The following is a 14,444-nucleotide window of genomic DNA, read 5'->3' on the forward strand; positions in this document are numbered from 1 at the left end:
ATTCACTTCTGAATTCAAACAATTTAGGGGGAGGGGGAAGAAATGAAGTTGGTACATCAGTGTAGTGCTTCTCAATCTCTGTCTTTTTAAGCACGATCAAAATGATGTAGCTACTTTTTTGCATACCTAGGCCACTAGGATACCTAGGCCACTAGGTATTAGCATAGCACTAGTGGTTCTGAGGGATATTTATTAGCACAGGCAAACAAAACAGTTGTGCTTTCATCATCCAGGCGATAAACAAGGTCCAACAAACATTATTTTCTGGCCGTGTTGCATTTCACGATCAATAGTATTATAGCCGGTGTCATGCTGACATGCTGGTTTGGGGTTGTTGTTTACAGACAATTGAAATTTACCAAAAGTTCTCTGAAAACTGGCTTGCTTTCCTTAATGCATTTTGAATCAATATTTTGTATCTCAGATGTCTTACCTGCTTGCCATATCATTCACCAAGGTTCGCCTCTGCCAGGCCCCGTAGTTCTAGTGGATCTTTGTCTTAGAAGAGGACTGGACTTTAGCCACTTAGTTTTGACTCTTGAACTCTATCGTGAGCAGCCTGAGCAGCTCCGCCAGCTGCTGTGAATGATTCGAATCAGACCGCCGGTCTTAATGAAAGTCTGTTGCCAGATTTCGAGAGAGAAACAAGCAACCAGGTATGGAAACTAGCCCAAGCGACATTACACAACACAAGGCAAGAGTGACTAAGAAGTCGCTTACAATAAGCAGATTTGGCAACGACTTGAAGCACGTAGCACACAATGATTGACGACAATCAGAGCCAATGGAAATGGGGGGGCACACGGGGTGGCCAATCAGATTACAGGGGGGGCCAGTGCCACCCTGTGCCACCCCCTAACCTCAGCCCCTGTTATTTTTTTATTATTTTAGATTTAGATTAAAATGTATTGTTGCTGTAATATGAGACAGATTCTTACGTGCTCCAATATTGTAAAAATGTGTAGACTAAATAAGAAGTTTATGCATTTATTGGCATGGCACCAGCCAGGTGGCTTGTGTAAACAAACCAGTGTGTGATTTCCTGCCATGCTAAGGATACCATATGCACAAAAAAAAAGAATCTAATAGTTCATGGCAGGGGTCATCAATGTGTCCGTACACGGACAAACTTGTCCGTCACAAGACTTGTCTTTGTCCGCTGCAAATCTTTGATTCAAAAAATATATTACTAAAGCCAGCAGTGGCTGACTTGCCAGTCTCCAGGTTCAGAATTGGTAGAACTTGTATTTAATTAATGCAGAAATACCAGTGGTGTAAAGTAACAAAATACAAGTACTTACAATACGTGTATACTTTATTTGAGCTTGTAGTCTATTCATCACAACTTTCATTGTTTTCAACTTCAATACATTTAAAATATGAAAAATATTATTTTACTCCTATTATTAGACAACTCGTTACTCAAATCAATATAATTGCAAGTCTCTCATCATCCAGATATTGGATTATCGACACTGTTCATTTTCACAACAGGCACTCTCATCAAGACAAGATGCCTGCTGTCCATTGTTGTATGCTGGTGATGTATAAAATAGGTTTAAAGTGGTTACACTGATTTTGATGCTATTAAGCCTTTTTGCTGGGAACCCCCTCAAGGACCCCTGGTGGTCCCCAGACCCCACTTTGAGAACCACACTGGCATAGAGTGCCAGTGAGTACACCCAGAAACGCCATTCCAAAATAAAATCTTCCATGCCAATGAATTACCTGATTTTAATTTAGTTTAATAGGATACGAGCTGGGTTTCCGAAATGTCCTTCGACATTAACACTCTAATAAAGACACTGCCAGACAGGTATTCAAACCTTGTTAAACCAGGAACCAAACAGTGGTGGATACAGAACATGTCTAACGACTGGGCCTGGAAAAATCAGTTTTTCAAGCTTTAATAGATATTATAATGACGTGGATGATGATGTCAATATGACAATTCTTCTCGCTGTCTCTGATTGTCTTTAATGCTTTGAAAAGGTTCAAAGCCATCAGTTCAATTTAGAAAGAAGAAGAAAGTGAAGCAGAAATTAGACATAAGTACAGAGATGGCCATGGAAATAATAATAATAAACTTTACTTTTAAAGCAAATTTTGAAACAGGGTTACATATTGTTCCATCTACACCTTCCCTCTCAGCTTTCATACTTAATATCTTAATAAAATAAAATAGTAGGGATGAGGACTAACCACTTTCCCTCTTAAAAAACACAGCATGTGTTCTCCATCGTGTCTACTGAACTAGTATACTGTACATTTACGGCTGTACAAGCCGGCATGTTGATGACCCCTGGTTCATGGACAAAGTCGTTTGCTTTCACTGCCAATGCTGCTAGATTGTATGATGTAGATCATCTACATCATACAATATAGCAGCATTGGCAGTGAAAGCAAACGACGAAATGACTGAAGGCTTCAGTCATTTATTCACTGTCCCACTCGATTCTGAACAATGCAGCGATTGATGGCTATTCTTATATTCAAGTGCTGCAACATAACTGGTCTCTCTTATAGCCTACAGGTAATCCAAGACAGTATATGTTAGATCTAGCTGGATAACTGTGTAAATGCAATGTGATGTCATATCATCGCAGAATGTCCCCAAAGAGGGGAGGGGCATTCTTTGCGAAGAATTAAATGGCTGCAGAAGTGGTTTTGCTTTCGCCCTTCTATTAAGTGTCAATGATTTGATTGTTGAAATACGGACAAAACCAATTGTTCTTGCGATTGCTTAGCTCACCATGACAGGAGATGGACCATGAAACCGACACCTCTAGTTCGAATCCGGATGGTAGAATGATGTTCAATTGTTACACCGATACTGTTTTCAAACGAATCTGCTTAATTTATATTTCAATTTCGGTCAGAAAGTTCCCTGTGTGTAATTTGATTTGGCGAATTAATTATTTTCAACTCGTTTGATCAACTCTTGTCATTTGACACCCTGAGAAATAGCATCTTTAATAAGCTGACTAAAATCATTGGATTCATGTTGGACCTATAGATCAAATCCCAGAGCAGTTGTGTTATATTTCTCCATATTCCTATGAGAAGATGCGATTCCAGAATTTAATTGCAGTCTTCCTGTAAAATAAAAACATCATTACACTGACTCTCACCAATGAATTGAATATTTGTATGGGGAAACGTCAGGTGGTGGCGCTGTATTGGGAAACGTCAGAGGGTGGCGCTGTTGGCCTCGTTTCAACATCACTTGTTGATGGTAACGCATCAAATGCTCAACTTAATAGCATTCTAAGCCATACCATTAACTATTTACTACGTTTAATACCCGTTTGTTGACACCAATAGAGAGATTCTCTCTATTCAGCAACAGCATATTTTGTAGAGTGCAGACCAGGTCATTCAGTTTTCTGTTAAAATGCTTTTATAACCAGGCCGGTGTGGCCAAGCAAAAATATAAACACAGAAGAGCTGTTACAAAGTACTTTAGTTAAGTGCTTTAGAGATATACTTCCTCAAACATCGTAAAGACAGACACCAAAGGTATTTGAAAACACTTTATTATAAAATGAACACAAGGCAGTGTTTTTTCAGTCAAGTGCAAACTTATTGGAATAAAAATTTTAAGATCGTTCCAGGGGACCAGAAGATTTCAATTACAAAAGTTTCCTTTGAAAAAATATATATTGAATATATATTGTGAACATTTCCCATTACCACCGGGACAGCGTTTTGCGCTTGAACGTGAACATTTTTCTCTTTCTGAAAAAAAAATAATCTTGAAAATGAATATTTTGACCGCGATTCTGTCTTCTAAATACTTCCAAATCCGTGGTTCTTAAACTTTTCCGTGTCAAGGACACCCAAAATTACATGCATTTGGCCGCAGACCCCCATCTAGAAAAAGATCGTTCCAGGGACGACCAGAAACAGAGATTTCAATTACAAAAGTTTCCTTTGAAAATATATATATATATATTGAATATATATTGTGAACAATTTTTCAAAAATAGCAGATCTAGCATTTAGAAGACATGCATAGAATCGGATCAAAATATCCAAAGGCTTGCAGACATTTTCACTATTTCTTTCAAAAATAGCAGATCTACAAGCTCGCTGCTATTTTTCATCCGTTAAAGTATAAAAACAATGTTAAAGCAGTTCAAAGCAGGTCTAAATGGGTTAAGCTCGACCAAAGTGAGGTGACTGAATGATCCCAGAGACCATGTTCTCACAGAAGTCCTCGTAATTATGATGGATAGGCAGTCGCAGCACCAGCGCACACGTGTTGGACTCGGGATAAATCTTTCGATCACCTGGTGTAGGTTGTAGGAAGCGGATGGCGGGCTGCGGGTTAAAACCAAGAGGTGGTATCCTGTTAGCTCCGGTAGCAAACCGCAGCACATCCTCCAGGGAGAGGCGTCTACACATTGCCACCTTCCCATCCGCCCGTTCCTCTTCAACCACTTCCCATCCATCCAGGATGTCCTCAGCCGACACAGCTGCCTCCAGCACTGCCTCCCCAGCTGTAAATAATATAAAATAAAAGTGATGTTTTAGTAAACCTGTATATTGCTCAAAACAATATACAGCATTACGTCATTGATTGTGAAACTAACAGTAACCCTTTCAAAGTGTGACACCTACCCTCGACATCAGCCAACCAATCCCTCCAGAAGGAAATGGTTCTCTCCTCAGCAGGTCTCCTGGAGTTCCCCGGCAACGAATAAAGCACCACGAACAGGTCCTTCAAGTCAGCTTCTCTGAGAGGTTCTGGGGGGCCTCCAACAAACAGTCTGCGGAGGGCTGTGTGGTCACGGAGGGCCTGCAGGACTCCGAGGTCATCCAGTCCGTCACGCAACCTTAGCAGATTAAATACATGGGAGACGACACAAGTGTGAACTCCAGTTGAGTTAAAATCATTAAGTCCATGGAAATGATGCTTCTTTGTGCTACTGGATTGATCTAAAGCAGGTAAACAGCAAACATTAATAGCAACAGACTTACTGTTGTAGAGGCATACAGAGCCGCCCGTTCAGATAGAAGTCAAGCGCTGATTGTAGAAGTTCGTCCCGGTCACTCATGTTTTTCACCACCATGCCAAGGCCACCCACTTGGGAGAGTCCCGACTGTTCTAGATGAACCTCCTGCAGTGTCTCCGCTTGTTGTATCTGTAATAAATCCAAGGTATTTTGAGAATCAACACAACATTTCAATATTGCAAGAATATTACAACTCCATACAAGCCTTGGGACCAAAGTTAACACAGGGTTATAAACGATGACTTATGGACCAATCTTTCTGCAGAGCTGTATAACTTTTAGTAGTTAATTATACTTCATCTTATCTTCTATACCGTCTATAGCAAATGGTGTGACAAAATGCACTATTTATGAAACTTGCCTTCAGCAAACCAGCCTTCAGCTCCTCGTCATCTACCTCTTCAATGTCTGCAGGTGGTGCTGTCTGTCCAATGAGTTGGCAGAGAAGCCTGTCTGAGAACACACAGGGCCCAAGTCCACCGTGCACCAGGCAGACTGCCAACATAGAGCCTATGGCTCTATAGTTGCCCCTTCTGAGTGCTGCAACAGGGGACAGAGACCAGGGACATTTTTGCTATTGGCAGGCAGGATAAGTAAAGGTGTATTTGCAGTCAATCTATGAAGATATGATAGACAGTGTATCTGCTGCAAATTGCAGCCTAGGCTCTCTAAAGAAATTTGTTTCAAGGTGTGTCTAGGTGTCAAGTGCAGGAACCTCATGTACATACCTACTGAATCCAGCGCGAGACTCTTACACTCTGCAGAGCCCACAAAAAGTTGACAGCCGAGTATTGCTTGCATGAGAACAGTGATGAACTCCCGTGTAGGTCCACCGGTGTCAACAGCACCCTCTCCCAGGCCTAAGGTGTCCACAAACACAACGTCAAGCTTCTTTTTGGGGTTGAAAGACTTTCTTTTAAAAGCTCTTAAGGCACAACCCAACACGTCGCCTCTGTTGACGTTCACGCTGTTTCCAGGTGTTGCTCGAGATTGCAAATCAACTTGTGCTTCAAGCATCCTCAATACGTTTTTCAGTTCATCATGGGGCTCTGGTGGCAAAGTGGGTGGAGCAGAGAGAGACGACGCTGGTGTAGATTCAGTGAGGGGAGACAATGCATCAGGAGGAATAAAGGTTGGATCAACAGCAGAGAGAGGTGAGGCTGGTGCTGAAGTATAGAACGGAAACACTATAGCAGGTGGAGTAGACGTTCGTTCGGCAGCAGAGGGGGGTGAGGCTGGTGCTGATGTAGAGAGCTCAGAAACTGCATCAGGTGGAGTAGACATCGGTTCGACAGCAGAGAGTGGCGAGGTTGGCGCTGATGTAGAGAGAGGAGACATGGGCCCAGGAGGAGTAGAGGTTATTTCGGCAGCAGAGAGGGGCGAGAGCGAGGCTGGCACGGATGCAGAGAGAGACACTGGCTGAGCGGTTACAAGAGAGACTTCATCAGGAGGAAGAGAGGTTGGATCTGACCTGGGGGGACCATCGAGTGAATCCTGAAATGAGACAGACAGTTTTGAGGAATTGAACTTTTGAGCCTCTACAGTACAACATCATCCTTAATTGTTATATAATGAAAATGCCAGTGAAACATACCGTGTGGTCAAGCCAACGCACAAACAGGGTTGTTGGCTGTGTTAAGCCACATTCCTGTAATGTGGCTACTTGGTCACTGTTGACTTGCAACACAGGTGACAGAGATGTCAGACTGAAGTTCTCAGTTCCGTCTGGAACTCCTCCCGCAAAGGAAATCAGACTCTAAAATGAAGCACAAGTGTACACTGATGAAACAGCTAATATGCAAGGAGCATTACATTGTAATTATTAAATTCCTATAATATAGTTTTCAGTATCCGGATCTAGAGCGGAGAATGCTTGCACGTCAGCAAATAGTTTGTGTATGGTCATAACATTAGTCTTAATGCATTTCATTGAAACGGAATCACATTAGAGCTGCAGTGCAATGTGACAGTTTTTTTCCAACATGTCTATGGTGTGAAAGTCATATTGAAGATTACAATAATAATTACAGCATCTTTCAGTTACCTGGATAGAGCTCTCAAGAAGAAATGTGCGTCGTCGGCACGTCCCGTCAGGATATCGGAACTGAAACACCGTCCCCTCATTGTTGTGGTTTCTCTGAGATTCAGCCATCCTCCTCCTCACAATCTACCGAAGCAAGATAAACACATTTAAGGCGGTCATTAGGGCGGTCATTAGTTGGCTGACAAGTCCAAATCCCCACCCCAGGTATATCCAATTTCAATTGTGTCTTATAGTGTATGTAGCGCCAGTGCCACTATACTATTCCAAAGCCCCCTCAGATATCTTTTTGGGCCGTTTAGATCATGTAGAGCCGGTCATTTTAAAAACATATCTCAAGTCAAGAGAGTGTGGGCACCCCTGGTTTAGAAAATACCAAATTTAGCACCAGGTCTATGCACAATTACTTACAGCCTGACGTCTAGTCTCCGCCTCCTCAGCCAACCTGGCAGCCTGGATCGCTTCAGCCTCCTGCCTCCGCTGTGCAGCAGCGGCAAGCCTCGCAGCTTCTTCCTGAAGACGTGTCTGTGGGGAGGGAGAAAATAAATACTGTGGCTGTGTCCGAAATCAGTAGGGAACTACCTATTCCCCAATATGGGGATCAAAATCTAGTAGACTACAGTAGTGAATTCATCAGCAAATTTCAGGCATTACATAGGGAGGGTCGCCATGTCGTCATCGCTGTCGCACAGTTAAAACGTTAGGACTGAAACATTCTGCTGCCTTGCAGCAGGGGAAGGGAGAGAGCTGGGGGGGGGTGTAACATCAATATGATAGGTTATTGAGAAATATGCCTACATAATTACAAAGTTTGATCTTTTTTTTTCATGGATGAATTAATACGTTATATACACCACATGTATATCATGCATTGATATTATAGACATTTAGAAAGTTAGACAATACAGATACAATCTTATCTACATAACACGTACAGAAGGACAAAATGTGGCATAGCTCTGTTTAAACAATGCTGTACCTCCAACTGTCTGTATTATTTGTTCAGCCTTTACAGTTCATTTTATTTTGACACTTGCTTTGGCAATGTAAACATATGTTTTCTCATGCCAATAAAGCTCCTTTGAATTGATACACAAAATAGCGTCAACACTGCCGCAAATCCAACAGAAGAAAAATGAGAGCGCAGCAGTGCATTGTAGGGAAGTAGGGCTCAACAAGTGACCATCGAATGTATCCTACAAATCCAAATGCATTGTGGGATTGTTGAGTCCACTACATTAGGGTGCATAAATGCTCACTATATGTTCGCACACTACTTCAATATGGCGGAGCCCCTATGTAGTGGACTATGAGGGATAGGGAGCTGCACCCAGTGATCTTGGTACATAGAAATTGATCTATTGAAGATTCTGACTTTCAAATGTACATATTTTTTGTTTTGATTGTATTGCTGTATTGTTGTATTATGCTTTCTGCTTTGGCAATGTAAACGTATGTTTTGTCATGTCAATAAAGCCCTTTGAATTGAATTGAGTGAATTCGGACGCACCCAGTGTCTCTGTGTGTGTGTGTGTGTGTGTCTCAAGTTCCATTACCCTCTGCCTGTCAATCTCCAAGCTTCTTCTGTAGTCGGCATCCTGGTCTTCAATCAGTTGCCGGCGTTGTTGTAGATCATCCTAAAGAGAAAAAATAATTCAATTTATCATATAAAATGACCAAACTACAGTGATACCAAGGGCATAAATGATTCAAGCATCCAGATAGTTAGCCACCAACCATGTTTGTATACCAAAATAAAAGTTTCACATGTTGATTTAAAAACTGATTGTGCTGCGTTTACCATCAAGCGGCCCCGATCACTCCTGACGTCCTCGGACTGTCTCTCTGCAGTGGTCTACAAACAAAGGAAAAAAGAATAAATCAATCCAAAGAGGTCATACTGTAAGGCGATGTAATATCTGCTGTCCAGGAACATTTTCAGCAGCTACACATGTGTAGAGTCCTGTCTTACCGAGCGGTCATCTGCAGGTAGGATTTCTTCAACCAGGTCATCCTACAAGAGCCGATACAAGATTGTGTCAGAACGTAGAACATTTCATGTACACCTTCTGCCATGAATGAGCTGCAGAACTTGGCACGCAGTTAATGTGAAACAGTGGCTGCATCACGTTTTAGCCCAAGGAAGATTTACATCAACAGGACATGACTCAGCTACGCCTTTGTACCTTAACAGTGCCAAAATGACCAAAGACTTTGAAAGAATTAGTTCGAAACACTCACATCGTCATAGCCTCTGTCGTTGTCCCCTATGGACGCATCATTGTTCAGATGTTGGGGATCTTCGTCCTCATATCGGCTTTCTATGGGCTCCTTAAAAAACAGACAGATGTAATTAGGAAAATCACAGACAAATATTGCTGTGAGATAGACCTTAAGCTGTTATGATAACGATCTAATGTCTATTAAAGCATCAAACAGTGGTGCATCGCAGTAGTGTCTTACCAGATCGTCAGCTTCAAGCGAGGCACTGCTTTCAACCCTTTGTTCCGAGCGATCGTCACTCTACAAATGACAGACTGATTTCACTACATGGGGATGGCATGAGCTGCTGAACGTGTAACTATAACAGTCACGTGATACACAAGAGCTGCACCTCACTTACAATCATTTCAGCAGAAGAGTCGCTTTCCAGATCCACCTCACTCTCCGACTCCATTTCCACCTCACTCTCCGACTCACTGTCCATCAACATCTCAATACTTTCCTGAAAGAAACAAATACATTTTTCAACACAAAAAGACAGTGAGAGTTAACATGTGTTGCTGGTTGAACATCGTTTTGAGCACCAACAATCATGGCAGTGCGTTACAGTGGCAACAGTTTCTCATGTCTTACAGAATCAGAGTCATGAGAAGGCGCTACAGTGTCATTTGCAGAACCAGTCACATCACTTTGTGAGCCTTCACTATCTGGATTGAGTTTTTCCTGTGGAGGAAGCACAAAGACAACAACCATAGATTAAATTGTTGTTACCCACGTTTTGATTTTGTTTTCCAATAATCCATCAATTAAGGATATTGCAGGCAACACTGTACCTTTGGTAAAATGTAGATCGCCGATCGTTTGTTTGTAGTCATCGTCCGCAGTGCTACCGCGTTCCATAGACCCCTTTGGATGATGTTGATGTTTTTGCGGCCATCTACAGTGCAGAGTTGGAATGGAACGTTCCCAACAATGGGGAACTTAGATCTCAGGGCTGCCATTAAAGCCGTCTCGTCTTTAGTCAGCGCTATTGAGAGCTTCTGGACTTTTACGGCTGAAAAGTAAAAGCAAACCACAGACAAGCCTCATTTCAGTTCATTCTTTACTTGTATGTTACAGGGAGTTGAGGTATTGGGGCTGAAAGAGATTACAATACCGTGCTTATGGGAGTAGGTCTTCAGTCCCGGATCGAGGAGAAGTCCCACTCTCAGTTGGAAATTGTTGCTGTAAAACACACACACGATTACTGTGTTAGTTAGCTGTACAACCCCTAAAAGACTTTTTGGATAAACAAATTCAGACCAGTGAACCGAAACAAGTCGGCTGCATGTTTGAGTCAGAAATCCTAAGGCCAAATTTATGCTATGTTACCAGCTAACTGGATATTTAAAGGAGAATTCCGGACATTTTAAGTGTTATCTTTGATGTGTCGTTACTCACCTACCGACGTAAACAGTGGCATTGTTTATTTCCAGATATTCCCCTGTCGTCATATTTTCAACCTCCTCCGTTGTCATAATGGGAGCGCGTGTCATAGGGAAATTCGTCTATTATAACCGATGCAAAGTTATTTTTTTCTCTACTACTACTCATTGTGGAGTCTGATGATAGTCAAACATGCAGTGAAAGTTCCTGAGAGGCTACCGCTAATGACGAACGAGCTAACGCTAGTTGCTTGTTTCTCAACATGGCAACACCAAGTTGCCAGGTTCTGGGAGAGAAACAAGCAACTAGCGTTAGCTCGTTCGTCATTAGCGGTAGCCTCTCAGGAACTTTCACTGCATGTTTGACTATCATCAGACTCCACAATGAGTAGTAGTAGAGAAAAAAATAACTTTGCATCGGTTATAATAGACGAATTTCCCTATGACACGCGCTCCCATTATGACAACGGAGGAGGTTGAAAATATGACGACAGGGGAATATCTGGAAATAAACAATGCCACTGTTTACGTCGGTAGGTGAGTAACGACACATCAAAGATAACACTTAAAATGTCCGGAATTCTCCTTTAATGCAAAAGGTGATAGGTGTTATTCAGAGTATAATAGCAATTCAAAGTTTCACTACTCTTGGGATCTACCCTGCCCTCCCATTGTGTACGTACTGAGATGGTCCTGCAGGTGGGGTATCCTCTGATTGACGTGCTGCCGAACTGGAAGAAGAAAAAAAAGGATTGTTTAATCAGTTTTAATGACTTTACAATAATTGCAAAGACTACAGCCAAATATAAACTAATTACCCAGGTCCACAGGACTGTACATGAAGATCCAGATACTGCAGTGCCACTTCCTGCCCGCAGTTTCGGCACAATTCCTTGACAACCTGTGGGGAGCAAGTTTGATAACTAATCATTCCTTCATTGTGATTGTATGAGACTTTATGCTCTAGAAAGAAAACATTGGCAAACATTAACAATGGGTATACTAGAATTTAGGCCAATTGTAGTCAGAATCAAAGCCATTTACATTAATTTTCATATAGTTCAGACAATACATAAATGCTTTAGTGCAATATGAGTACAGTAAGACAGTACAGGCATTTACATCAAGTGTCCTTGATGCTGGAAAGTATTACCTGTTCTTCCGCAACCACTGGCTGCAGAGATGCCACTGCCTCCAAATGCTGCTGTATGGGGACAATATAGGCTAAAGCCCTGTTGAGCTCACCCTCACTCCTTAGGAATGGAACACTGTAGCCATCTGCTGGCATCGCTATTTCGACTAATTCCCCAGCTCTATTGCTTTTATAGAGCTTGAAGCCCCCCCCATACTGGAGACGGGGGAAGGCAGAGTAGAGCCCCTGGACTAGCTCTATGTGAGAAGACTCCCTGGACAACTTGATCCTTTTCCTTCCTAGTCCGCATCTTTTCAGCTCTAAAGCTTCTGTAGATGTTGGCTTGCTCCTCTGGCCTGGCACAGCGAGGCAGCAGAACTCATGCTCCCAGGGGACCTCAAGGGGGGCGCGGGCGGAAAGTGACTTGAGCCTCCGGTTCTTACGGGCGGGCTCAAATAGTCGCGACATTGTTTGTTGGGTTGTTGAGCTGGACTGCTGCTGTTGTGAGCGGAGCAAAGCAGCAATCTCCCCAAGCAACATCCCCGTCTGCATTGCTGAACTGAAAAGAGAGGGAGAGAGATCAATTAAAGAGTAGTTCACCTCCAAAATGACTTTTTCTATACTCATGTCTTGGAGACAGTGTGTTTTGTATTTGTCGCATTCTTAAGACAAGAATGGAGTAAATTTACCCCCATTGATGGGGGACCCATTCGGAATCAATGTGGGCTAATTTACAAATCCATTTTGTTGTCTTAGTAATGGGACAAATACCAAAAAACTTTGACATAGCTGCCATCTTAATTTAACCATGCTTTGTTGACATCAGTACAGACAAAAACCCTTCTCAAAGACTGAAACTCATTTTCCCCAGTAGACAAAGCCACAGCTGCTGAGATAGTTGGGGTTTGGCTACCATTAATACTACTATGCATGAAATTCCATCTATCCACACAGATAAGACACATCCCCAGAGAGAATAAAAGAGAGCCTATAAAAGGCGCTGTTCCATTTAATGTAGGGCAATTATTCACACATTTTGATTTCAAGGACCATAATAACCGAGTATGGGTCCATTGTAAACTCAGATTTATAAAAAAACATGAGAACCCCCTCAAAGACACTTTGAAACCCACTGGTGATGCATAGAGTAAACATACACATGTACTGGGTCTAAGTTTGACCATAATGGAAGAGAGCCTTCACTAATGCCATTGGTAACACCTGTGAATGAATCTAGGAAGGTGTCCCACTGAGTCTTTCCAAAATGTCTGCTCTGCATATTGCCCCAGAGACTTTATCAAGAGTCCCCCTGTTGTCCGTGTATGGAACTGTTTAGTAGCCCCAGAGCGCAACTGCGCATGTGCATGACTCTCAGTACGTTCCCGGCTTCTTTGCCTATGATGTTTCATTCCTTTTATTCACACAGTATAGAACGCATCGACTCTGCAATCATTGTGTATTATCGTATAGAATGTTTTTTACACTCTGACAAGTCAGCGGGGGAATATTTCCCCTCGTGTTTAAGTTGGAAGCAAGGCTGTAATCACCATGGCACATGTGGGAGCTGCAGCAGGCCATAATGTTATTGAAGAGCATTTATTAACTTCACCACAAAACAGAATAAAGTAACTAACATAACGGTGAATTTATATACAGATATTTGCACGTAAAAATAATTCAAGAAGTTGGATTCTAGGGACTCTGGGTTCCCTTAGGGCAGGGGTCTTCAACGTTTTCAGGCCAAGGACCCCCTAGCTGAGAGAGAGATGAAGCAGGCCAGGGACCCCCTCTATATTGTATAAAATTGTGTTTCAGATCAACTTTTGCTGCTCTTGTTTCCCTCTACACACCTGTAACTCTTTGCCAAAAATAGACGATCTACAAGCTCACAGCTGCGAGGCATTGTGAGCTTGTAGATCTGCTATTTTTGGCTAGAGTTAACCAATGTAAAAAAAATCATATTTGGAGGACCCCCTGTAGTAACTCTGAGGACCCCCTGTTGAAGACCGCTGCCTTAGGGAGTTCTAAATTGACGTTTGGTTCCATTTGTATGCTATTAAGGGGAGACCTTGAAATTTGAAAGTTTGTAAAACATAAAGAAATATAGTGTTCAATCTTACCTCACGTAAACACTGCAGAAGCTTGACACTCGTCCACGGTCCACCTCGTCTCTCACCGTGATCGAAGCATTCACCGCAGCCGGCGTGAGCGGCCTGATCAGCTCTGCCAGCTGCGGTGAATGATTCCAATCAGACCGCAGGTCTTAATGAAACTCTGTTGCCAGATTTCGAGAGAGAAACAAGCAACCAGGTATGGAAACTAGCCCAAGCGACATTACACAACATAACATTTCCATTACAATATTACATTATAATAATATCAACATGACTTTTTTTGTTGTTTGATAACATCTCGCCACAGATCAAACATACATCTAAGGCAATAATGAAGTAATGCACTATTAATATGCTACCCTTACAGCCGCAGTCTTGACTTGTCTGCAGCTCCCTGAGCGCTAGAGTATTTTTATTGATTGATTGCCTTCAAAGATTGGTGTGGATAATGTGGGAAGGGTCTAATTATTTTATATTGATCTTTTTTGGGGT

The sequence above is a fragment of the Gymnoscopelus braueri genome (assembly GCF_963280865.1).
Source record: "Gymnoscopelus braueri genome assembly, chromosome: 7".
Taxonomy (NCBI): domain Eukaryota; kingdom Metazoa; phylum Chordata; class Actinopteri; order Myctophiformes; family Myctophidae; genus Gymnoscopelus; species Gymnoscopelus braueri.